A 26,476-nucleotide genomic window follows, 5' to 3' on the forward strand; every position below is an offset into this window, starting at 1 on the left:
CCTGGGACACAGAGCTTGGTGGGAAGTCAAGAGGTCACCAAAGAGTCTTCCAGGGCATCCAGTCTACTCCTCTCCATTACAGCTGGTGAAACAGAGACCTGGCAGGGGGAAATATCTTGCCTAAAGGGACACAGCGAAGTAAGAAGAGAGGGGCGACTTGGCCGGGAGCTGTCTGACTGGGACTCTGCAATTTGCAAGCACGTGGTTTTAATGGCTTGTCAGTCCTCGGCTGGTCCTGTTCCACTGCTGGCAGTTCCTCCAGCCAGAGGATCAAGGATGATAATATTGTTGGTGGAGCATTTATTGAGTGCCTACTGTGTACCAAGCACCATGCCTCCCATACATTACTTCTTTAAACTCTCGCGTCTTTGTAAGGTCAGCACTGTTCGTACGTGTGCATTTCGCAGAGCAGAAAAACGGAGTCCCCACAAGGGGAAGGGATCCTCCAAAGGGGGAGAAGAAAGACAGGGCGAGCAGGCCGGAGGCACAGCTCACGCCAAGGCTCACAGGCGGGTCTAGAAGAAGGTGCACAAATTCAGGAAGAGCCCCATTCTCTGGGAGTTGACTGAATTCTCCCACACATGGTCCTGATGATTGGCTAAGAGCCCAGGAAGTCAGTTTGAGAGATGAGGAAACTGAGTCTTGGTCCAGGCAAGTGACGTGCCCAAGCAGAGACACTGAGATCTGGAGAGGGGAGCAGAGGGAGAGGCTCCAGGGGAGAGGCCCGGTGCCCCACCTGGCCGGGAGGGAGGCTCTCACTCGTGGCCCACATCGCGGAGAGGAGAGGGTGGGTGAGGATAAATCTTCCCACATCCAAACTTAATAGGGAGAAATGTTATGTCAGCGGTGCATAGAGGCACCTCTCCTCCTCCCTCCCTCCCCTCGGCCCCCACACAGGATGGGGTTGGGGGATTTGAGAGTAGGGAGCAGAATAGGGAGCCCAGATTCACCCAAGTATGGAATGTTCTCACTAAGAGGGCAGAGGAAAAGATAGAATCCCATACCCTGGTGCAGGGAGGGGAAACCGAGGCAAAGGGCAGCAGACAGCGGACTCACCTCACTTTCCCGGTGCCACCCACAGGGTCCTCCATGTGCTGCCCATTCATTCAGGTCAAGCCCGCGACCCTGGCCAAGCCCCCATCTCCAGGTGGAGACCCCGACCTGGATGAGCCCCATCTCAGTTTTGCACATAGCTACCATTTCAGTTGAGCTACTTGTTAGGACAATCACACACACACGCACAGCATTTTACACGGGAAGAGACTGGCCCAGGAAGCTCAGGTCGGTGACATGCCCAAGGTCACTCAGCTAGGGGTAGTTGACACTCAGGTTGGCTGAGACCGGAGCCTGTACATTTTCAGCTGCATGTAGCGCTCTCTCTCTCTCTCTCTCTCTCTCTCTCTCTCTCTCCTTCCCTCAGAACCATTTAAACGATTACAAAGATGCTATTTTTATCTCAGGGAAAATTCAATTATAGACATTGACCTTTACGTGTTTTTCCCAGGCTCACGTGCTGCTGGCCCAGGGTGCAAAGGCTTCTGTGAATATTCTCAGAAGAGAAATTTCCTCAAAGCCAGAAACCTGAGGGGTTGGGGGGGGAGGTGCAGAGGCCAAGGGTGAAGGTCCAAGTCCATGGAACGGGAGGTGCGTCTCAGTCTTCAGCCCTCTGGGAGAGCAGGGAGGGCAGGGATTCCCTTCTGCTGCCACATTTGGGGGCCGAGGTCAGGAAAGTCGGGTCTACACTGGTCATGGGCTTATCCACCCGTCTCCAATTGTATTTTCTCTTTTCCTGGACACATCTTCCAGGGTCTGGCAATAGTGGATGCTTATTCAATGCGTTGGGACTTCCCTTAAGTATTTAATTATTCAACAAATATTAACTGTGTGTCAGACGCTGTCCTAGGTGCTGGGAGGAAATGGTAAACAGAACAGAATGAAAATCTCCGTTTTCAAGAGCGGACGTTGTACGCTAAAAAGTCAACAAGTAAAACAGACAGCGGGTCAGATGGTGGTGAGGACTAAGGGGAAATATCAAGCAGCAAAGGAGGATGAAGATTTGTGAGGAAGGACTTACCACTGAGATTTAAAACAAAATAAATCTTAAACAGGGTGGTCAGGGGAGGCCCCAGCGAGAAGATGGCATTTGAGTAGAGACCAAAGGAGGTGGTGGGGAGGAAGGCAGAGGGCACAGCCTGTGCAAAGGCCCTGGGGCAGCATGGTGCCTGGTTTGTTGGAGGAACCGTGAAGAGGTCCACGTGTCCAGAGCAGAGAGATGGAGGGGGAGATGGGGAGGAGGGGAGGGCAGGGAGGGCACGGGGCAGATCCTGCAGGGCCTTGGGAACTACAGGGAGGATTTGGGCTTTTCCCCCAGGGAGGTGGGAATCCCTGGAGGGCTGCGAACAAAGCGGGGCAGGACCTGATTTGGGTGCTCACATGCGCCCTCTGGTGGTCGCTTCAGGGAGGGCCGACTGTTGGCGGCGAAGTTGGGAGTCTGGGACTAGGATGGATCGGGCTGTGTGGGTCCAGGCTGTTGGTGTTGGAGCTGGACCAGAGGATGTAGAGGAGGGAGGAGGAAGAGCACCTTCTGGATAGATTATGAAGGCAGAGTCAATGAAATTTTCTAAGGAACTAGTTGTGGGGTGTAGGGAAAACAAGAGAGCTAAGGACGATGCCAGGGTGTCTGCCCTGGGCACCTGAAAGGGTGGAGTTGCCATCAGCTGAGATAGGGAGGGTGGGGGAGGGGAAGGCTGGTGGGGGCGGGGTCAGATTTGAGGTTTGGCTTTGGCTTGTTATTGGGCACCTGCATGGGTTGTCAAGGGGCCCCTTGGACGTTAGAGTCTGGAGTTTGGGGGAGAGATGCCCTCTGAAGACATGAATCTAGTGGTCCGTGATAGACAGAGGTATCTGAACCCTTGGGGATAGACTGGGGGGTGGGGGGGAAAGAAGTTGCCCAAGGGCTACCCTGTGTTTGGAAACTGAGAAGAAAAGGGGAGAAGCTGGTAGACAGATTAATGGGGCCCAACAGAGAGGACAGGGAAAAGCCAGGTGAGGTGCAGGCTCCAGGGGCCCAGTGAGGACAGAGTTCCCAGGAGGAGGAGGGACTGGCCAGGTGAGATGCTGCTGGGAGTGACTGCAGGTTGGGGGCTGAGAAGTGACCGCTGGATTGGGACACTGGGAGGTCACCTTGACCTCCCACCTTGGGCAGTCTCAGAACAGCAGCAGGAAGGGCTCACCACAGAGATTTTTGGGAAGGGCTCTAACTCTCTGACCCTCAGATGCCCCAACTCTGGAGTGAAAGTATCTGTCTGAGGATTTGGTGAGGTCATGTGCTCAGTACATACTATGCTTGGTCAGGCCCAGCCAGTGGACTACCATTGGCTATTGTCGTTACAGTTAAGAATGCTATCTGTCCATCCACCCATCCGTCCACCTACCCATCCACCCAACCATCCTTGCAACTACCTCTCTTCCCATCCACTCATCCTTCTATCCATCCATCCATCCATCCATCCATCCATCCATCCATCCATCCATCTACCTCTTTACCCATCCACTCCTCCATTTTTCCATCTATTCACCCATCCATCCAGCCAACTACCACTCTCCCCATCCACTCATTCACCCATCCATCCAACCACCATTCTGCCCATCCACTCATCCACCTATCTATCCATCCATCCATCCATCCATCCATCCATCCATCCACCCAGCCAGCCAGCCAACTACCACTCTGCCCATCCACTCATCCACCTATCCATCCATCCATCCATCCATCCATCCATCCATCCATCCATCCACTCAACTACCTCTCTACCCATCCACTCATCCATCTATCCATCCATCCATCCATCCATCCATCCATCCATCCATCCACTCAACTACCTCTCTACCCATCCACTCATCCATCTATACATCCATCCACCCATCCACCCATTTTTATCCATCCATTCTTCCACCCATCCCTTCAGTGTCTACACATGCTGGGTCCTATGCTCTGCTCATTCTCCAGGCCTGTCCTGCTCCCTCCCCTGCTCCCTCTGGTTATTCTCCTGAGATCCTCAAAGTAGTGCTAAGGTTTGCTTCCATGGTTCCCTCCCCTATTGCCTTGCTCACCATCATCAACCTGAGTTTGTTGAATGGACCAGAACCAGCCATGCCGTGCCTTCCCCCTCCCTGGCTGTGGGCCATGCTCGGGCTTGGGCAGAGCTCCCTCCCACGGAGCCCTTCTCTGAAGGACCGGTTCTGGGGTTCAAGTCTCGGGGTCCACAACATTCACATCAGCTGAAAAAAAAAATCCCTTCACTGGGCTTTTCCGGCCCTGGGGCAAGGTTGGAAAAGCCAACCTCCTCTTGCACCACAAACTCTGCTCACTGCTATTCTGGTTGATCAGAAGACCTGTTAGCACCTGCACCAAACATTTCCCCATTGGAGCTGTGTCATATTTCTGTGTCTCTCATCCCCTGAAAAGTGGGCAGAATTGGACAGGTGGAGGTAAGTGGAAACCCTCACAGAGGCGTCTCGTCCCAGCTCTGCCTCACTATCCTTCAGACATGTCCCCTCTCTGAGCCTCAGTTTCCTTGTCTGTACAATGGGGTCACCATTACCCCCACCTCAAGACTAGATGAGTTCTGCACCTAAAGCTTGTAGCACTTAGTAGTTGCTTAATAAGTATTATTATTAGATTATTATTATTTAAGTAGTAAGTTACAAGTGTTATTTAAATTATTATATAATTATTATAAAACATTAATAATACTTATTATTCATATTGCAGCTGCCAGATGTGACCATTACTGACATTGTGGTGTGTGTTCCTTGCGTTTTTTTATGCATGGAAATAGTTTGGGAATCACAAGTGGGGTCATATTTAAAACCACTCTCTCCCAGTGAAATAATTAATCACAGCCACAGTACTCCCAACAGCCCTAGAAAGGAGATGATTTTATTAGTCCTAATTCACAGAAGAGGAAAGGGGCCGGCGGGGGCGAGAAGAAAGTCTGGATGGGAACCCAGATCAAGCTGAGTGTGGAGGCTGAGTGGGCAGGCCAGGCCAGCTGCTGGTGGGAGGGGGAATGAGGTTCCTCCTGGGGCGCCCCAGGGCCAGGCTCCACCCCAGACCACAACTTCCTCCTGAAGTCATGGCAACCAGCTCCTTCAAGATGCTAATTAAGGCAAATAGGAGCTGATTCTCACCCTCAACCCTCCCCAGAGGACAAAATGCCCGGAGGGCCCTCCCTTTTCCCATCCCCTGTGCAGGCAAGGTGTTGCAGGAGCGCCTGTGGCCAGAGGGACTCGGTTTCCCCAGGTTGCGTCACTTGCTCTAAGTCTGGGTCCCTGGAGGCTGAGGGTGGGAGCAGGGAGGAGAAAGGGTGAGCTCACCAGCTCGGAGATTGCTGATGCCAACCATGGGCTACGTGCCAGGCACTAAGCACTCTCCACACACCATTCATTCAATGTTCAAAAAAATTTAGTCTTAGAGATTTCTTTGTTTGGATTGATCAGGATGGAACAGGGTATACAAGTCAAGAGCAATGCTTAGATGGCACCCACCTTATGCCAAGGCCTGTTTCCAGCACCTGCTTGGTGTTAATTCATTATATCCTCATCTGAACAGCCCTCTGAGGTAGGTCTCACCTTTCCTGTTTTGTAGGTGAGAATACTGAGGCACAGAGAGGTTAAGTGACTTGCCCAGAGTCACACAGCTGGTCAAAGGCAGAGCTGGGCTTTTTACCATCATGTTTTTCTGCTTTCAGGGTACAAAAGAGTTCACAGGGGAAAAAAAATCCTCCTCCCCAAGCTGGCCCCAGTCACGTGGCTCCCGTCCCCAGAGGCAGCCATTGTTACAGATCCAAGGACCACAGGTGCTCACATAAGCACGTGTGTGTGTGTTTCCCTTCCTACCCGCTTTCCTCAGGCACTCGTGCGCGTGTACTCACACGCTGTCCCGCACTTTCCTTGCCATCATTCAGCGATACGCCTTTGAGAGACTGTCTTACTGGTACATGGACCCTTACTTTTTCTACAGCTGCCTACCACTCCTCTGAGACACTAAGCCGGGCTTTTTTTTTATTGTGGTAAAATACACATAGTATAAAATTTACCATTTTAAGTATTTCTAAGTGCACAACTCCGCGGCAGGAAGCACACTCAGACCGTCGTGCAGCTACCCCCGCCCTTTGTCTCTAGAACTTTCCATCTCCCCACACGGAGACTCTATCCCCATGAAGCACAGACTCCCCAGCCCCTGCCCCAGTCCTGGCTCCCATCATCCACTCTCTGTCTGTGTGGACGGGACTCCTCTGGGGTCCTCCTGGGCGTGGGGTCCTGCGGGATGTGTCCTTCCGGGTCTGGCTCCTCTCACCGAGCACAGTGTCCTCAGGGTCCGTCCACATCGTGGCTTGTGTCAGATTTCCTTCCTTTGTAAGGATGACTGATATTGCAGCGTGTGGATGGACTGCATCGTGTTTATCCATTCATCTGTCAGTGGACATTTGGGCTGTTTCCACCTTTTGGCTACTGTGGATCCTGCTGCGAGGAATATATGTGTACAAGTTTTGGTTGGAACACCTGTTTGCAATTCTTTGGGGTATTAAAGCAGACTGTTGGAACCCATCCCTGGGGATGGACATTTAGGTTGCTTGCATTTTCGTTCTGCTACTGCAGACAACACCGCCATACACATCCTTTCCAGCTCTGTGCTGCAGGCAAGACGCTCCCTCTCAGCTCATCAGTTTCCCCACCTGGAACGTGGGGCTCATAACACTTCCAACCCTATAGGACGGTGGGAGAATTAAATGTGGAGACCGGAATAAAGGGCTTGGAACAGGGCCTGGTATACAGTAAGTGCTTAATTAATGTTTGTCCTCCTGGGAGGTTTGAAAGAGCCTCGCCCTTCCACCCAGATCCAGAGCGTCTGTCCACTGGCTGACGGCATATGGGGAGGCAGGGAGGGGAAAACATGCAGGGGGGATGCGGGTTGGTGGTTCATGGGGCGGGGGGGGGGGGGCAGCCCAGGCACTGGTATGCTGGAGGGACCAGTCCCATGTGCTCCCGTGTGTGTCCTCTGATGAGCGGGTGCGGCGTGTGCCCACGCAGGGAGTCCCTGGACATCATGGGATCCACCTGCCTCTGCTCACGGGCAGGAGCAAGGACACACGTGGGGGACACAGATGCCACACCCTTTCCCCTGTGCCTCCTCACTGAGACCCAGCTCATCAGCCTCAGGGAGATGGAGCTCAGAGAGCCTGCCAGAGGAGCCCGGTAGGATGCTGCCCAGCTGGTCTGCTTGTTCATGTATCCTTTCACGTACTGGGCGCCTACTGTGTGCCAGGCTCTGTTCTAGGTGCTGGAACGGAACAAGGTGGTCAATTATGGGCTCAATGTCTGGTGGCGCATACACTCCCCCTCTTGACAAATCAACAAACTCAGGTTCAAAAGAAGGCAGGTGACACAGCTCTAGCCGGAGAGGTGGACACTGGACAGGTGAATAATCCCTGACAAAAGCAGGGATTTTTACCAAACGGGGGTTGGAGCTAAAAAGGAGATGAATGGGGACAGAAAATAATTGGGCGTATTCTCAGGGTGATCAGGGAAGTCTTCTCAGTGGAGGTGACATTTAGACTGAGGGTTCAGTGATAAGGAGAAGCTGGAAGCTCAGCCAAGACTTTGGGAAACTGTGTCAGCCTGACACAGCAAAGGGGCTGGGGCAGGACCATGCCTGGTATGTTGCAGGAGCAATGAGGAGGCCTGAATAGCTGGAACAGAGTGAGCAAGGGGGAGTGTGGTAGGAGGTGAGGCCAGGGAAGGGACGGGGCAGGTCATGCAGGGCTGTGTGGGTGGGCAGGGAGAAATGCAGACTTTATTGAGAGAGCACTGGAGACCTATGGAAGATTTTGGTTCAGGAGTGACTCAATCTTCTGAGTCAAGTTTTAAAGAAACTCTGGATGCCATGTGTAAAACAGGCTGACAAGGGCAATTCATTCATTCATTCATTCATTCATTCATTCACCCATTCATTCTGCAGTCATTCACTGAATGAACCTTACCTGTAGCCCCTATCTACAGATGAGGAAACAATCTCAGAGAGCTGGAACCCCAGATCCAAAGTCACGTGGCACGTGGGTGGCACAGCCAGGATTTGAACCTAAGCCTAGCAGGCAGACCCGAGTTCTAGCAGCTTCCCTCAGCCCCAGGTCTGCATGTGAATCATGGGGACCCCCAGGGAAGCAACACTTTAGGGTGACGGGAATGTCACTGAGCAGGCACACATGAGTGGGGAGCACAACAGGCAGTGGAAGCTTCAATGGCAGCCATACAGAGAGTGGTAGGAAACCCAGGCAAGGATATTTGACCCACCCCAGGTGGAAGGCATCAACGGGGCTTCCTTGGAGAGGCGACATCAGGGCTGAGACCTGAAGATTGAAGAGTCAGCCAGGTGAGAGGGGGAAGGAAGAGCACTGGAGTAGAAGGAACAGCATGTGCAAAGGTCTGGAGGTGAGATCAAAGATGGCCCATGTGAGGACACGAAGAGAGGGTGGGGAGTTCGGAGCTCAGCACAGAAAGAGGGCCAGACAGGGTGGGGCAGTGGAATGAGGAGGAAGAAGATGGCTCAGGGTCTGGGGGCGCCTCCTAGGCAGTGTGAGATCTTGGATTTAGCCTGGGGACAGGAGCAGCCACAGATGGAACCAGGCAGCCCAGGGACAGAGTAGGCTCTGTGTTTTGAAATGTTCCCTCTGGCTGCTGAGTAGAAGATGGGATGTTGAGGTGGGAGGTAGGAGTGGGAGTCAAGGGGCCAGGCAGGGCCTGGGGAAGCGGGGAGAGGCCACCTCTGCCTTCTGGTCCCCAGCTTGCTTCACCACTGTGCCATCCTCCATATGCACTGCTGTCCAAAGTCACCCCTGGGTCAGACACCAACAAGATGCTTTTGAGGGGTCCCCCTTCTCACAGTCCCCCAAGATCCCTGCAGTCCATGCCAAGTAACAGAGGAGGCAAAGTGGTTCCGGCCACCTGCAGACATAAACATTGATGATGGCATAGCAGGCCAAGAGCTGGGGGGCGGTCAGGCATAAGGACAGTCCCCACTTAGGTTGGCAGGGAGCACCTCCCTGGCAGGCCCAGGTGGGGGGAAGCAAGTGGAGGCCAGGCGTGAGACCACCCCACCCCCCCATACACAGTGGAGTCCAAGGCCAATCTGTCCTTGTGCCCACTTTTTCCATGTATGACACCACCAGGTGGGGGCATGCCGGTGGATGGTGGATGCCAAGGCACTGGCAGTTCTGGAGACAGAACCCAGGTGCAAGATGCAGCCGAGGGGATCTGCCAGGTCTGGAGGGCAGAGTTGGAAGCAACCCTGGAGCTGGGTCTGGAGATAAAACTGATTTGGTCTCAGATCCTGGGGTGCAGCAAGGGGTTCTGGGGAGGCCGACATCAACCACAGCCGAGCCCTATTGCATGCTGGGCAGGTCACACATACCACTTCATACAGCCCACAGAAGAACTCCTCCAGGGCAAGATTTCTGTTCCTTCTTTGCAGAGGAGGGAATGACCCTCTGTGGCGGGAAGCAACTTAACTAAAGTCAACACAAGGAAGAAGCAGTCCAGCCAATATTTGAACCCTGATCTGTCTGAGTCCTGGATCTGTCCTATTGTCCTGGCCAGAAGGGTGTGGAGGATTTTCTGTGGGCAGAAGCACTCCTTCACTCTGGGATGGCACACACATAACACACAGACCAAGACAGTCTGTTCAGCTGCCCATGACAGGCATCACTAATCAACAACTGAACTCTTTCCCCAGGAGACAGGATCCAGGCATCACTAATAGATTGTAGCATCTCTTTTCACAGCAGAACTGGGACACTGGCTCAGAATCTTTCTCAACACAGCCCCCAAGCAGCAACTTCCCATCAATGAGCAGGTGTGCAGTTGGAGTTGTGGGGTAAACACCGGCTGACTTCTCTTTTCAGGAAACACAGCTCCTTCATCTTCCAGAATGACATTTTTAAGTCACAAACGTAATCCTTTCCCTGTTAAAAATGCCTTCAGTTTCTTTTCATTACCCCAAGGATGAAATCCAGACTCCCAGCCCTACCTTTGCCCTGGCTGTTCGCTCTGCCCACCACGGTGTCTCGTAGCTCTTCAGGGATTTCTTCTGCCTCCAACCACACCCCGGCTAAAGGCTCCCCAACACCTCCCACTCCATCGGGTTACCATGCTTTTACTTCTTGGGAACAATTGTTGTGATCTGCAATTCTTCAGGTTGCCTGTCCCTCCCACAAGGCAGGGTGTGGTCCGCAGGGTCTGGAACGTGCCATTGGCACTTGGGGGTCCTCTGTCTAAACCCCCAGGGCAAATAATCTGGTTGGCTCAGCCTGGCCCCTGGTCCAATCTGTTAAGACAGGAGGGTGGGGTCACACTGTGAACGAGGTGGGGGGTTACGTGTTAGTGGGGCAGAGATCAAGGGCAATTCTTAGGAAAAGCCCATGGGCTGGGCAGACACCCCAGAAGAGGTATTGTAAAAGCAACAGTAAAACAATAAGTAGAGCGAATAATAATAGCAAGTAATCATAGCTGATATTAAAATTTCAATATTAAGTATGATCCATACGTGGCAGGTGGGGAAACTGAGGCACAGGGCGGGAATGCAATGTGCCCAGGCTCACACAGTAAGTACCTGGGTTTTCACTAGAAACCTCCCTCCCCAGGAGGATAAACATCTGCACAAGACCAGACCGAGCCAAGACCCCACGCGTGTCTGACAACAGGACACGAGAATCCCTTCTCCTGGGGGCTGTGGCCCTGCCCTTCCTATCTTCCTCCCAAGGACGATTCCCTCCCCACAGTGTCTCACATCCTCTGCGACCTTCATTCAGTCTTGGCATGGCTCCGCGAACACGACCATGTAGGGTTTTAACTCCGGAGCAATTACATTCTCTTTGTGGTTGCCCTGCCCCAGCCTCTCTCCAGGGCCTGGCACCCGCAGCTGTGGGTGAAGTTTGCGTGTCGAGGACAGGAAGTGTCTATCTTTATATTCCGGCATTAACTGAGCCTCAGTCTCATTGAAATGGCATTTTCTTTTTCCTCCTAATAAACGAGAATGTATTTTTTTTAGCTCTTCCGCCATCACTTGATTCTCAAGTCTGAATTGTCTGAAGGCTTAAAACACTTCTGACTACATCAACACATTTTAACGTTTTCCTCTCCTGAATGAGAAAAGCAGAAAAGGGCGGGTGGGGGTGGAAAGTGAAAACATTTTGATTGTATTAACAGGAGTATGGAGTGTAAAAATGGGGAGGTGACTGTGCCACGTTCTCTGTTTGGAACCTCACCAGGAGGAGTGTATTTAATTCAGAAAACTCTGATAAACTGGAACATAGGGAAGAAGCAGGAGGAACTGGGTATATAACACGTGTCATTCATTTTTTTCACTCACAAGCATTTATTGAGCACTTAATGTATGTCAGGTGCAGTCCAAGGTTCTGGGGATACAAGTGCGAACAAGCAGATAAAAAGCCCTGCCCTCGTGGCACACAGAATGTGTGTGAAGACAGATGTTACGCAGTTAATTACACAATTAACTATCCCAGTTAATGATTTAAACACAAACTTGCAGGAGGCAGGAAGCAGGGAGGAGGACCGCATCTGACTTCTTAGCTACCAGATAAAGGGGAGAAAGCCAAGTGCTTGGGAAGAGCATTCCTAGAAGAGGGAACAGCGCGTGCAGAGGTTGTGAGCCAGGAAGGGGCTCATGGTGGAGAAGGAGAAGACAGAGCAGATAGAGGTTGGCTAGGCCTTGTGGGTCCGGGGGTTGGAGAGTCACCCCGGGAGCCCTGGGATGCTTTGAGAAGGGTCAGGCTTGGAGCATATACAAGGAATGAGCAATGGACCAACACTTGAAAGGGGAAACATTCATCTGACAAACATTCACTGAGCATCTGCCATGTGAGCTGGGTGCGGGGGCCCCAGGGGCCACCAAGACGGGGAATATTGCCCCTCTTTTTAATAGATGGGGAAATCGAGGCTCAGAGAGATGTCATGGCTTGTCCGGGGCCACAGAGCTGCCAAGTGGCGTGTATGACTCCAAAACCTGGGATTCATCTGGTCTCTGATCTTGTTCCTTAGGAAAAAATCTGAGGGGCTGCCAGGAGGAGGACAGAAAGGGGGGAAATGGGGAGAGGGAAGGAGAAGTTGGGGGAGGAGGGAGACTTTCTGAGCACCCTCCAGGCAGCAGGACCAGGGCCGGGGAGAAGATGCAGACCAGCCAGGTTAGAGGAAAATAGCTCTTAGCAATGTCCCAAGCAAAGGTGACTATCCGTATGGGGAGTGAGGCTCCCATCCCTGGAAGTGTGCAAGGCCAGCCTATGTCAGAGAGGGATTTCTGCCTGGGAAATCCACTGTCCTCTTAGGCCCTTTGTCTCTCTGGGTGCCTGTGATGGGAGGGCAGAGGGGGCCCGACTGAGACCCCAAGGCAACCTTGGCTTCGCTCTACTCAGTGTCACCAAGACTCTGTTTCCAATTCCAGATCTTCCGTGCAGGCCTGGGCTGGTCCTCAACCTGTCCGTGCCCCACCTATAAAATGGGGTCATAACAGTCCAGAACTCCAGGGCTGCAGGGGGTCCCGGGGAAGCACCAGGAACAGTGTCTGGAAACAGATACTGCACCTGGAAAACATCATTTCTGGTGGTATCTCTAACTGCGACCATCAGTGGGACTGTAGTTGTCCCTGGGGCTGTGGCGAGGTCTGGCACACACTGGGAGTGCCTGGCAGCACCTGACAGGCCACTAGGAGCGATGGCATCCGTGTCTCCATCTCAGCCCTCTGGGGACTCCTGCTCAAATGCCCAGGGTGGAATGGGCACCCCTTCACTGAGTCATGGGGCCCCTGGGGCCCTGCCCAGAGTGGGGGGCTTGCACAGCTCAACCTTGTCTCATAGCACCTGAGCCTCCCATCATCGCCCACCTGGATCCCCTGCCACGCTCCCTCCTCCGCCCCATCGTCCTCCCCTCAGCAGCCAGAGGGCGCCTGTGAACACCTGAATCAGGAGCCTCCCTCCTCTGCCCTCAGCCCTTCTGGGCTCCCTCCTCTGGGGGGAGGGGGGAAGCATGAGGTAAAAGCCCACAAGGCCCTGTGTGACTTTCCCTGTTCCCTCCCTGCCCCTCCCTCCTCCTTCTCTCTCACTCTGCTACAGCCACGGGGGCCTCCTCCAACACGCTCGACCTCCAACATGCCTCCTCCTCCAACATGCTCGACCCTGCCCTGCCCCAGGGCCTTTGCACGGCTGTGCCCACTGCCTGGGATGTTTTTCACTCACTACCTTCTGGCCTTTGTTAACGAATCATAGTGAGGCCTTCCCTAACCACCCTGTTTAAAAGCACACCCCCAGCCCTTCCCCTTTCCTGCTTCATTTTCTGCCCCAGCACTTCCCACCACAGAGTTATTTGTCTGATTTCATGTCTGTCTCTCCTATTAACAAGCCAGCCAGGGATTGTTTCCTATTTTGTTCCCTGCTGTGTCCCCAGGGCCTGGCACACAGTAGACGCCCAATAAGTACCTGTCAGATGCATGGATGAATCAAGGAACGAGCAAAGTCAGACCTGGAGCCCAAAGCCCAGCCCTGCCTCCCCCAAGCCTTATGAATGTCAGTGCCCCCCGCCCCGAGCCTCGGTTTGCTCTGCTGTAAAAAGGGCAGAAATCATCAGTCTCCCCCCACGAAGAGGATTATTGCTGCTTGGCTGTATGGGAAGCTCTCAGACCCCAGCCAGGTGCTCATGAGATGGAAGTTTCTATTGTCTTGTGTCCATGACCTTCCCCCTTCCCTGGGCCACCTGCTCCCAGCTCAGGAACGTCCCAATATTTCAGTTTTTTTCCTGTTCCAAGAAAAGTCATGACAACATTGGGGGACAAGGATAGTGACCATAAGCTGGGGGCCCATGGGCAGCGTGTAAATGCAGCGGCCCCAAGTCTCTCGGGCGCAGGAAAAGCGCCCCCCTCAAGGGCCCCAGAGAGCCAGGCACCAGGAGAGGAGCTGCACGGGTAACTGGGACGCCAGGCGAGCAGATTTATTTAGCACTTCCCGTTTTATCTTGCGCGACGTCTCCGCTGCCAGGACGATCCCACTCGCAGCCGCGTGGTTGGGTGGGAGCTTGAGAGGGTGACGGCGGGGGGGGGGGGATGCTCCAGCCCCTACAGAGACATCCTTCCGTGCCCATTGTGTGTCCTGGCCAAGCCACATCCCCGCTCCCCAAAGAAGGAGATTTCGATTTCGTTCAGAGGCGTGATATAGCAACAGTCTATCAAGTACCTACTGTGTGCCGGGTACTGCCCTAAGAAGCATGTGGTTAAAGCCAACCCAGTGACAGGCACAGTGTGGACCACCCACATGTCCACACAGGCTGGGCTGAATCCCCTGCCACTGGCTGCTACTCTCTCAACTTTTGGAAGGACACACCTTGTACCCAAACTACAGACTAAGGGTAGTTTTGTAATCTTCTGGGGGGAGAAACATACTTCTAAATGCTTGCACGTCTCTGGCTTATCATGGGGAGAAGGGATGTCACCCTGACCGACCTCACAGCAGTAAGGGTGACCTGTGTCTCATCCTTCCCGCATGCCCCACCTCGGAGCCTTCTCTCTCTGCCCAGAATAAACCCTTTCCCCTTCATCTACCTGTCCCAGGTGCTCCAGGGCCAGCCCCCACCCCACTGCAGCTGTGCCACAGCCTATTCCCAAGATGCACCTGGGCGTGAGATGTAAATGAAGTGAGTTAACCCTTTTCACACAAAGGGGAGGTCCCACACACTCAGCAGGTGTTCAGCTATCCCCAGGGTGTGCTTGGCTCTGTGGGATGGGTTAATGAGCAGCCCCCCCCCGCCCCCGTCCCCAGTGAGCTTTCCTAGTGACTTCCGCAAGTAAGTCATAAGTAGCACCAAGGGCTGGGGGGGAAGGGTCAGGAGGACAAGCGAGGCAGCAGGCACAGGTGGGGAAAACGTCCAGAGGCAGGACTGTCACGGAAGAAAAGGTCAGTCAGGCTGGTCTTTGTTCCAATCTTGTCCCTGAGCCCGTGATGTCACATCACGGAGCCTCAGTTTCCTTCTCCGTAAAATGGGTTTCAGGAAGGTCCATCCTGCCCGGGCATCACCAAGTTTCAACAAGATAATTCAAGCTGTATTTGGACTTGAGTGCTCCTCAAACAGCAGTCTCTGGGTAGTGCTTGACCTTGACCACTGGTTACTTAGTATTTTCCTTAAATTCACTTGCTTCCAGGTAAGTAAACTTCTTTCTTAAAGAGAAACAATACGCCACACCTCTCCAGCCAAGCGAAGGGGTACACAAAGGCAAGTAAAAATAGCAAGTTCAAGGAGTCAGGCTGAAGTTTACAGAGACAGACAATGGGGGCCCAGCCGTGAAATTAACAAATGTTCAGGAGCGAAATTATCAGATTGGAGCAGCCGCTGGGTTCTCCTGCACAGACTCCCAGCCAGGTCGGTGCTCTCCTTCTTGGGAAAAGTGTTGAGCAAACATCGGCAGGCAAGCATTCAGGACCCACCTAGCACTTGCCTAAGACTTTCTCCTGGAAAGAAAATACAAGGGAATACCTCTGGCAGTCAGTGATTGCATGGTTTTCATGCTCTATGTGAATCACTTAAATCTCCCCGTGCCCTCCCTGAGGTCCCAGTGCCACGCACGGGGCCTGTGACAAAAGTGGGGGGAGGCCCCTGGCTTGGCATCTGGATGGTGAGGCCGGGTGTGTCCCTTGGACCCTGGCTGCAACACCTAGCGTAGCCCCCCACCCCACCCGTGGAAAATCTAGGACTCTGCCCCTGAGAACAGGTAAGACAGGAGGCCCGTCTGCTCCAGCAGCTGGTAGGACATGATAGAGCCCAGTTTTGAAGACTGTCATTGGATCCCCAGGGAGGTGGTGCCATAAAGCCCTTGATCTCTCCATGTGCCCGGCAGGTATGGGGTCCCCCAGCCTTCCCCAAGGCCCTAAAGCCTGGACCTCATTGCCTGGTTGCTGGTGATTTATGGTCTGGGGTCCGGCGTCTCCAGTAGTGTGTCTCGGGGGTGCCAAGCCCCTTAATTATCTAGGAGCAGAGAAGCGCTGGATGAGTTTAAGCTGAGTCACCTTCTGGGCAAGGTTCCATTACAGGTTGACTTGCACCCCCCTAAAAGAGATACACTGGAGTCCTAACACCCCCCCCCCCGGGGCCTTAGAATGTGATCTTACTGGGAAGTCAGTTTTTTTTCAGGGAGTCATCAAGTTAAAATGCAGTCGTTGGCATGAGCCCTGATCCAGTATGACTGGTGTTCTCATGAAGAGGGGTAATGGACACAGAGAGGGACAGGCACAGAGGAAGATGGTGTGAGCGATCCAGGGAGGAGAAGGTGGCCGTCTACAAGGCCAGGAGAGGGGCCTGGGACAGACTCATTCTCGTGGCCTCAGAAGGAGTCAGCCTTGCCCACACAGCTTCTGGCCACCAGGGCTGGAAACAACACGTTTCCATTGTTTAGCAGCTGCAGAAAACAAATAGAGGCTCCCAGGGCTGGGGAACATGAGGGGTCCGGACCCTGAGTCCTGGGCTCCACCCCACAAATGCCCTCTGATCTTCCTGCATCAGAGACTTAGGGCTGCCTCGGTTTCTTCTCTCACTAACTGTCCGTAACAGCTCACATGGAGAATGGTGCGGTCTGATGGAGAGTTAGGGAAAGCAGCTCACGGGGATGATGTGAGTCGGGATGTGCAGCCTGGCATTGTTCACAGGCACCAAAACCTGGAAGCAACACTCAGGTCCAGCCACGGGGAGCACCCTGCACATACACACTGTGGGGTGCTTCTTCGCCTTTCAGTATGTTCCTTTAAAAACACTTTATTTTGAAATGATTGTAGATTCAGAAGGAGTTGCAAAAAATAGTACAGAAGCCCATGTACGCTGTACCCAGCTTCCCCCAATGGTCGCATCTTCCAAAATCAGAGAACACTGTCAACATCAGGAAAGTGGCATTCTACAATCCACCAACCTCTTTCAGGCTTTTGAGGTTTAAGTGTGTGTGTGTGTGTGTGTGTGTGTGTGTGTGTGTGTGTGTGTGTCATTCTTTACCATTTTATCACACTGTCAGCTTTGTGCGACCATTACCAGCACGAAGATGCACAGCTACTCTGTTACCACAAAGACAGAAAGATGCTATTTTAAGAAAGAATTGTTTGAATTACCCATCAATTCTACTCCTTGTTTAATGTGGATGGTGGTGCTGACCTGGGTTTATAAACATGCAAATATATGCATTTGCTCATGTTAAAATAATGGAAAAATAAGCTGAAAACTTTTGTAAGAGGTAGAATGTGATCATCAAAGCTCTCCACTTGCATTTGTCACTAACAGATTATCCTGGAGATCCTTCCCCATGGGTCCATGCTCCCAATCCTTTTTCATAGCTATATACTACTCCACTGTGGGGTTGTACCTGGTTAATTCAACCTTGTTCCCTCCACTGGGATGTTTAGATTTGATTATTTCTTTACACTCCCCAAAATAATTCCCTGTGTCACAGCTCTGGTGACTCTCATGAAAAGACCAAGCGAGATCGCTTCAATTACACCTAATTTCAAGGGTCATACGACACAGAAGTGGCATAGGCAAGAATTTTTATGACAGTTTTATTGAGATATAATTTACCCACCAAAAAATTCACCCATTTGAAGTATATTAATTCAACCGTTTTTAGTATATTAACAAACCATCATCATCACCAACCACTCACAATCTAATTTTAGAATATTTTCATCCCCCCAAAGAAATCCCAAAAGAATTCATTGTCTAATCCAAGATCATAAAGATCTATGCCTATGTTTTCACCCAAGAGTTTTAGCTCTTATGTTTAGGTCTATGATCCATTCTGAGTAAATTTTTATATATGGTGTGAGGTAGGGGTCCAAACTCATTCTTTTGTATGAGGATATGCAGCTTCCCCAGGACCACTTGCTGAAAAGACCATTTTTTTCCTTCACTAAATCGACAGTCTTGTTGAAAATCAACAAGGGCATGTGACCCTGGGGCACTTGGGTGGCTAAGTGGTTAAATGACTAATTCTTGATTTCGGCTCAGGTCATGATTTCAGGGTCAGGCTCCCAGCTCAGTGGGGACTCTGCTTGGGATTCTCTCTCCCTCTCCCTCTGCCCTTCTCCCTTACTCCCCCTCAAATAAATAAATCTTAAAAAAAAAAAGAAAAAAAGAAAATCAATTGACCCTACATGTTTACTCTGAGCTCTCAATTCTATTCCATTGATCTGCATGTCTGTTCCTATGCTGGGATCGCAATATCTTGATGACTGTAGCTTTATGTTTGCTTTTTGTTTTTAAAGTAGGCTCCACTGTGGAGCCCAACACGGGGCTCTAACTCATGACCCTGAGAATAAGACCCAAGTCAAGATCGAGTCAGATGCCCAACCGATTGAGCTGCCCAAGAACCCCCAGTGACTGTAGCTTTGAAATACCACTGGGAAATTGGGAAGTCTGGGTCCCTTGAATTCCCCTAGGAATTTTAGGATCAGATTGTCAGTTTCTGCAAAGAGGCCAATTGGGATTTTGATAGGGATGAGTAGTTCAATTTGGGGAATATTGCCATTGTAACAATATTAAGCCTTCCAACCCCATCCACCAATGAGCTGCCTTTCATTTACTTAGGTCTCCTTCCATTTCTTTCAGCAATACTTCGTTGTGTTTATAGTATGAGTTTTGCATCTCTTTTGGTAAATGTATTCCTATGTATTGTATTCTTGATCGGTTGTAAATGGAATTGGTTTCTTAACTTCATTTTGTTTGTTCATTGCTACTGCATAGGAAGTTCAATGGATTTTTGTGTATTGATCCTATGTCCTGCAGCCCCAAGGAACGGGTATACTACTTTTAATACTTTCTTAGTGGATTCCTTAAGATTTTCTAAATACAACATGAGGTCACGTGCAAATAGAGCTAGTTTTACTCCTTCCTTTCCAATCTGGGTGTGTCTGATTTCATTTTCTTGCCTAATTGCCAGGTTCTCACCTCCAGTACCATGTTCAGTGGGAATGGTGAGAGCAGACATCCTCGTCTTGTTCTCGATCTTGGGGGGAAGAGAACCAGTCTTTCACTGTTAAGTTACGATGTTAGCGATAGATGCGCTTTTATCAGGCTGAGGAAGTGCCTTCTATGCCTTGAGTGTTTTTTATCATGCAGAGATGTTGAATTTCATCAAATGCCACAGCCAGGATTTGAAGCTATGCTTCTCTGACTCCAGAGCGCCGGTGTTTGCCTGATATACTAAATTAGTGGACCCCCGAAGGAGACCCACGTGGACCCCAGTGAAGAGCAGGTGGTCAGCAAATGAGGTGTTCCCATCTGCCCCTTTTCTCCTTGGCATTTGAGGGAAACCTACAACGAGAGAAAGCGAGGGTGCATATGCACAGGGTTTAATTGGAGGGGATGTATCATCACATTGAAATTGCTGGCATGGGGCAAAGTTGCTGGGGAGATGTTTTGGACCTGTCTTGCGGGAATTTAAGGCTGGGTTCTGTGCAGACGATCCTGAACTTGGCATGAGGAGTCCTGTTTCTCTGCAGTAATGGACAGCTGACGGTCTTCTTGAAGTTGTCTCCACAAAAACACGATGGAGCTAATTACCAGGTTCTGGGAGACTCTGGGGTGGAGGCTGGGCTGGCAGGGAAGGAGGAGGCCCTCCCCACCCGCCTGCAGAAGAAGATGAAAGTGTTCATGGGCTGAACTTTTCACCCAACAAAGAATGAATCGCAGCCACAGCGTGCCAGGTGCTGGGGTCTGCAGACACGAAAGAGACCCAGAGCCCCCCAGTCCCCACCTCCCAATCCTACTGCTTTCCACCGTGTGGTGCTTGGAGGCTTAAGCCATGCCCCTGGGGAGAACATTCTCTCCTGGTTCTGTTGGAGCTTCGGCTTATGGGAAGCCTTGGTCTGGTGTTACTGAATCCTTAACACCTTCCTGACACTTGTCAAGCTCCTGCGGCTGCCAGAAAGCTGTGACAATATCAGACTAGAGTGTTCTGTTCTCCTGGTATTGATTTTTCTGGTCAACCAGCTAGCTACCCTGGTTTTCCCATTTACGATGGCCCCATTTATCAAGAAGACTCTTCTAGGTTAGGTGCCAGGTGTTTGACATGATGTAACTCATTTTTCCCTCCCAGCAACCCTAGGAGATGGAGACTATTCCAATCCCCCATTTACAGATGGGCAAATGGAGGCACAGCTCGCATGGGGAGACAGACAAAGACAAGCAAACTGGCCAAATATATAAAGTCAGTCCAAATTGTAATAACCTGGTACTGAGACAATGGTGAACTTTAGCAGGATGATCAGGGAGGGTCTCTCAGAGAATTGAAGGGGGATCCGACCATGGGAAGAGCAGGAGGAACAGTGTCTTGGGCAGAGGGAACAGGCAGTGCAAAGGCCTCGAGGCTGGACGGTGCCATTTGCAAGGAACAGGAAAGAGGAGGTGTGGGTGAGTGGAGTGAGCAAGGGGTACAGCTGGAGGTGAGGACAGGAAGGTGACAGGGGCAGGTTGTTCAGGACCTGTAGTCTGTAGGGAGGACTTGGGTCTTTTTCCCTGAGTGAGATAGTATCTATCTCTTTCACTGGATTGTTAACTCCTGGAAGGCAAGAACGTTTTTTAGCCTGTTTTGTTCACTTCTGGGTCTTCAATGCTTAAAACAGCAGGGCACACAGAGTGATGGCCCGAATGGATGGGTTTCCTGAGCAAATGCCACACTGCCTCTTAGGCCCTTGCCTCCGCTGGTCACAAGAACTCTCAGTGGGAGATGTAGTTGCCCCTTTTGCAGATGGGAACAGTGAGGCTGAGTAGCTTGTTCAAGGTCCCTCCCCTAACAGGTGGCCAGGCTGGGGCTCCTGCCATACCCAGCCTTCCAGAGCCAGCAGCCTCGTTTCACTCTGCCCTCATCGGGCACACACAGCTCGAGCACCTACTGTGTATGAGAAACCATCACCAAGATGGGGTTGGGTCTCCGTGGCATGGATGAGAAAACCAAGGCCAGATTGTCAATGGTTAGGTCAGGGTCATGCAGCTAGGAAGGAGAACGAGATAGGCTCCGCAAACCTGGCCGCTGCACTGGCCGCTGGGAAACTCCGAGCTTAATTTAGGTTCCTTGTTTAATTATTCATTCTCTCCTCTCTCTTCTCCTATTTATGACTTCCGCCTTCTCATTTTGTTCCCGGGGTTAATGCCTTTTGTTTATATCTGCATCTTTGGCCTGGAATGAATGAATCAACGATTTTGGAGGAAAAACCCCGAATTCTCAACTTGTGTCCTTTTCGTGGGCACAAGGCCCTCTCCAAATACATACCTTGGGGAAATAAAACACCTTCTGCGTGTTCAGAACTCATCTGGAAGTGTGCGATCTTGTTTGGTGTCTTTGAGCCCTCCAACCTCCTATGGTAATCCTTCCCCTTTCTTTCTTTTTTTCTCGTTCCATTTCCAAGCACCAACTACAGGCTAAGCAGCGCATCCTCAACAGTTCATCCTTACGTTCTCTATCTTGCCCCATTTCACGGACAGGACACTGACCCCCAAGGGGCAAGCCCATTTTGCAGGTGTGAAAACTGAGGCTCAGGAACCTACACAGCGAGGCAGTGCCTGAGCTGGGGTTCCTACGGTGATTCGTCCTGACTCCAGGCCAGTAGTGAACGGTAATGAGGTGGGATGTTTGTAAAGTGCTCACTCGGTAGCAGATGCTCCCTCGTCCATTCAACCAATACGCAGGGATCCCCAGGCCCTTTGCAGTCACGCCCTACTGTGACCAGAATAAAAACAGCATGATGGATTGGAGAATGGAGCCTCGGTGGCTGGTGGCGGTGATCAAGGAGGGCTTTTCCCAGGAGCTGCCGTTTGAGCAGAAATCGTAAGGAGAAGGGAAAGATCTCGGGGGAGCACTATTCCAGGTGAAGGAACGGCCGAGGCAAGGACCCCGAGTGAGGACGGAGCAGGGTGGAGGAACCGTAAAGAGCCGGCTGGGGTGGAGCCTGGGCACCCACGGGCAAGTAGGGGTGCCAGTGTGGATGCATTCGAAGGGCGCTGGGGGAGCCGCGGCAGAATCGAAAGCACAGCCTGGCAAGCACCACGCCCTAGGTGTCAAGCGTCCTGGGTCTCAGACGCGGAATCGTGGCCGGAGGAGTCCCTCGCGCTGACGCCACCGCCCACGCGTCCCGCGTATCCCAAAGCCCCGCGCCCCACGTGCTCTCGCGGCCCTTTAAACGCCCCGGGGCCACCTGACCAACCCGCGCCTTCTCATTGGCGGGGGGGCGTGGTTGCCGCGCGGCTGCGCAGTGACGCGCGCGGACCGGCCCCGCCCCGGCCCCGGCCCCGCCCCCGGCCGGCGGCGGCGGCGGCGGCGCTGGCGGAAGGGATGACGTCACCGGCTGGGGGGGCGCGCGATCCGGCGCGAGGGGAGCGCGAGCCGCAGTGAGTGTCCTCGCGCCGCCCGCCCGGCAGCCCGGCCGGCGCGCGCACGCCGCGAGCCGCTGGCGCTCGGGCTCCGCTCGAATCTCATGCAACAGCCAGGATGTGAAGCGGGGCAGAGCCGGGGGAGCCCAGCCCAGCCAGCCTCCAGGTAAAGGGAGGGGAAAAAACGTGAATTCGATTAAAAAAAAAATTGCAGGCGCTCCAGTGGGGGTTTCGGAGGCAGCGGAGTGGGCAGCGCGCCGGCTTTGTGCCGGGAAAGCCTGCACGGCCATTGTGCTCGGAGGATGCTCCGCTGCAGCCGGCTGCACGCCCAGCCGCTGCGCCTGGCGAGCGGCGTCCGAACAATGCCCCCGAGGGGCTGGGCCGGGGCGGGCAGGGGCCGCGGGGAGGGCTCTGCGGGCGGGGCTGGGGGGCTTCGCCGCGGCGGGGGAGGGGGCTGGGCTGGAATCACCCGGAGCGCGGCATTGGAAGCTGCCCAGAGCCGCCGGCTGCACCACCCCGGGCTGCGGGCGGGGCAGAGGCGCGGAGGGGGGACGCGCGTGTGTGCGGAGGGGCAGCTGGCCGCGGCGGCTCCCGGCCAGGCTCCCCGGGCGGGTCCTGGAGGCAGGGGGCGCTGTGCTGGGGGAGGGGGGCTCGCGGGCGCCCCGGAGTGGAGACCAGCCCGGGACGGGTGGCTCCAGGTGGGAGCGAGGGCGGACCGGCCGGTGCGCCCAGGACGGCTGCTCTGCTCGCCGCCTTCGCTCTCCAATCCCCCTCCCCTGGAGACCTCTGACTCAACGCCGTCTCACCCTAGCGCCCTCCCGGCCTCGTCGATCCCGGGGGAGGGGGGCCACCCCTCCAGCACCCTGGCCTTGCCCCACCCTTTTGCGGCCCGGGCGCCCCCTCCCAGCCCCCCAGGCGGGGCGAGGCTCAGCCCCTAGCCCCAGGGACTCTGGCGGACAGACGGACGGGGGCGCGCACCGGGCACCTGACCTCTCCTCGGCGCTGGGGGCCCCTTGGGATCCCAGGAGAGGGGAAGCCGCCTCTTGAGCCAGCAGCCCCGGGGGTTTTGCGTGCCCCGGGAGCCCCCTTAGGGGCGGGGGGGGAGGGGAGGTGACGTCATCCAGGGGGCGGAGCCGTCGGAACCGGGTGAAGGGGGCGCTGGGGGGGGGCGTGCCTTGAGGAGAGCCCCCGGAGTTAGGGTGCCCGAGCCCTGGTCGAAAGGGTTTTGGCCAGGTTGCGGCCAAGTCCGCTGCTCCTTATGGAAATTTCTCCCAAATTTAGGATCCCTCTTAGCACCCCCCAAGTCCTGGACACTTCCCTCCGCGAAACCCCCCTAAATCGGAGAACTCCCCTTCGGCTGCTTTTCTCCAGAATTCTCAAATTAGGGAACCCTTCCGCAAACTGGGATTTTCTTTTCAGCCACAGTCTGCACCCCCCGCCCCCCGCCGTGTGGAACCTCCTGCTTAGTGACCCTGTCCCCATTTCAAATTCTCCTCTGGTAGCCCTGTAAATGGACAGCTTTTGAGAATACCCCTTCCTCAAATTTAGTCACCCCCTAGGGACCTCATCTCCCAAATTAAGAAGCCTCCTTCGCGCCTCCAAGTGGGGACACCTCCCCTCTCCTTCCTAAGGCTCAACTGGGATTCCCCTGTTCCCCCCATCTCCATCTGGGGGAGTCCCCATTTTGAGCGTGGGGCCCTTCTATCACTGGCCAAACCCCTGAAAAGCAAGCCTGGCCAACCCAGCTAGCGAAGGGGGGGGGTGTCCTAGCTGTCCAGGTTGTGTCTTAGCACTCACTCTAAGAAGCTCGGACAAAGCTGGTGGGTCCCTGAGAGTCCCAAGGACAGGGACCCACCTGCTCTGAGCCCCCAATGGCCTCCACGCAGACTATGGCTGCTGGGGTTTTTGCTTTCCCTCCGTGTCCCCCATCGCTACTGTTCCTGGTGTGCAGGGGGCAAGGGCTCCTTTTTTTTTGGGCACCCTGCTTCCCCCTCAGAGCCGCCTCCCGCCCAAGAGAGGAGAGAGCCTTCCGCTCCTCTACTCCTGTGATACCAGCTGCTGCTTCTGGAGCTTTTATTAATGGCCCAGGGATTCGGTCGATTCTGCCATTTGCATAGCTCCCCTCCCCCTCCCAGGGTCCCTTCCTTTGTGCCCCCCTCCTCCTGCCAATCTCGCCCGCCTTCTGTCCCTCAGCTCTCTTCTTCCTCTGCCAGCTGATACTTTGGCTGCGGAAGGCAGGCAGCTGGGGCAGGGGGCGGCTGCTTGCCTCCCCCACATCGCAGAGCCCACCAACTTGGACCTGGGTCTCCGGCTGCAGCCCCCTGCCCCCTACAATGCCCTCCGCCCAGCCTCTCTTGCTGCCTGCTGTCTGCGTGTGTCTCCATTCTTCTTCTCCAGAAAGCTTCGTCCTGCCCCATCCCCTGGGCCCGGGGGCACCTTCACCGTGACGGTGCACTTCTGCTTGGGGCCTGGGCCCCCCGCAGCCCTCTGGGGGATGCCACCCGCCATACTCAATTGCCCTGAGATTTGGTATAATTGGGCTCAGGCAAACAAAACGTCGCGGGAGACCCGGCCTGCCTGGTGAGCTCATGCGCTTTCCTATTCCTGCCACCCCATCCGATGACATCGGCCCCCCAGGGGCTGACAGGGGCTGGCGCTGTCATGCCAGTGGCTGTCCTGAGAGGAGAGGCCATGGCCTGGCCCACTCCCCACCCGCTGTAGGAGACAGGATGGGGCATTCTGGTGTGGCCGGGTATGGCCTTGGAGGACTCTGCCCGGGGTGGTCGCTGGGCTCCCCGGGGGATCCATCCTCCCCCCAGGATCCCTTCCAGACCCCTGAGCTGGGCAAGTGCTGGGTGCAGGGAGAGGGGTACTAAGAGCCAGGCACCTGCCTGCTGCCTGCACGGGTCACCACCCGTGGACTCGTGCTTCTGTTCTGTCCCCTCCAGCGGAGATTCTGAGCACCTCTTTTGCTTCCCAGGGGGTTCTGGGTGTCTCCACATGCCCCTGGGCCACCCTTGGAGACTTGAGGCATTTTTCTCCTAACCCCGGGACTGTAGGTCTGGACCAGGGTGTGAGGAGCGGGTGCAAGGGGGAGGAGCTCCCCGGACGTCAGGGACTTAGTGGTGGCGTCTGGGTGGGCGGTTCTGGAACCACCACCATCCACCCATTTGCTTCTTCTTTGGGTCACACAGAGCTTGGGGCTCTGCCTCGGGTTCCCTGGACCCGGGGCTGGTGACAGAGACTGTCTGCCTCCACTTGTCCACTTGAGGGGTGTGACTCGGTTTCCCCTCCTGCCTTCTGGGTCAGCCCTGAGAAGCTTGTCACAGGGCTTGGAGTGCAGCGCTCCCCTCCGGCTGCTGCTTCCTGAAGCCGGGCGCCGGGAGACCTGTGGCTCCGCTGATTACTACCGCAGCCGAGTGGCCCGAACGATGGTCAGCGAGGTGGCCCGGGAGGGACAGAGACGAGGAACGAAGGATGGGCGGGGATGCTGAGGCTCCAAGGCGCAGTGTGGCATTTCCACCCAGGTGCCCTGCAGCCTGCGTTCACCTGCTTCCCGTGACTTTAGTACAGCCGCCGTGCGTCGGGGGGGGGGGGGTGTGGGGGGCGTGTAGAGAGTTCGGGTTTGGGAGGAAAACCCTAAAAATAAAGGTGGATATTTATAAACCCAGCGGGTTTGGGGGATAATTGACAAAGCTTAATGTTTTCAACTGAGAGCGATCCCCCCCCCCCCGACTGCATTAGTTCCATTTGTGAAGTCATTCGGAGCCGGCAGAAGGTTCTTGAAGTATAGTGGGCTCCGTGGGTGAGTTGCCGGCTGTGGTCCCCTTTCAGGGGTCTCTCTTGCTTCTGGAGGGAGGCAGGGGGCCCAGGCCAGCGTGCTGAGACGCCAGCGGCCCCAGCTTCCCAGCACATCCAGAGCAGCCTCCCGGCAACCCCTCCCACGGGTGGGCATCCCATTTCCCAGAATTTGCAAGAAGGGGGCCGCCCCTCTCCTGCGAAGCTGGCGCACGTTGCC

General features: G+C 54.2%; 1 protein-coding gene across 1 annotated transcript in view; it reads left to right on the top strand.

Moving 5' to 3' along the window:
* The first annotated feature begins 22,495 nt into the window (after nucleotides 1-22,495).
* PTPRS (protein tyrosine phosphatase receptor type S) overlaps nucleotides 22,496-26,476 on the top strand; it is a 96,629-nt gene continuing 92,648 nt past the window's right edge. Inside the window, exon 1 of the mRNA XM_087867369.1 lies at nucleotides 22,496-22,624. The gene's annotated coding sequence lies outside the window, so the exon portion shown is untranslated. The remainder of the gene's footprint in view (nucleotides 22,625-26,476) is intronic.

This window comes from Ursus americanus, chromosome 14, assembly GCF_024610735.1.
Source record: "Ursus americanus isolate L20-20 chromosome 14, mUrsAme1.1.p, whole genome shotgun sequence".
Lineage (NCBI taxonomy): Eukaryota > Metazoa > Chordata > Mammalia > Carnivora > Ursidae > Ursus > Ursus americanus.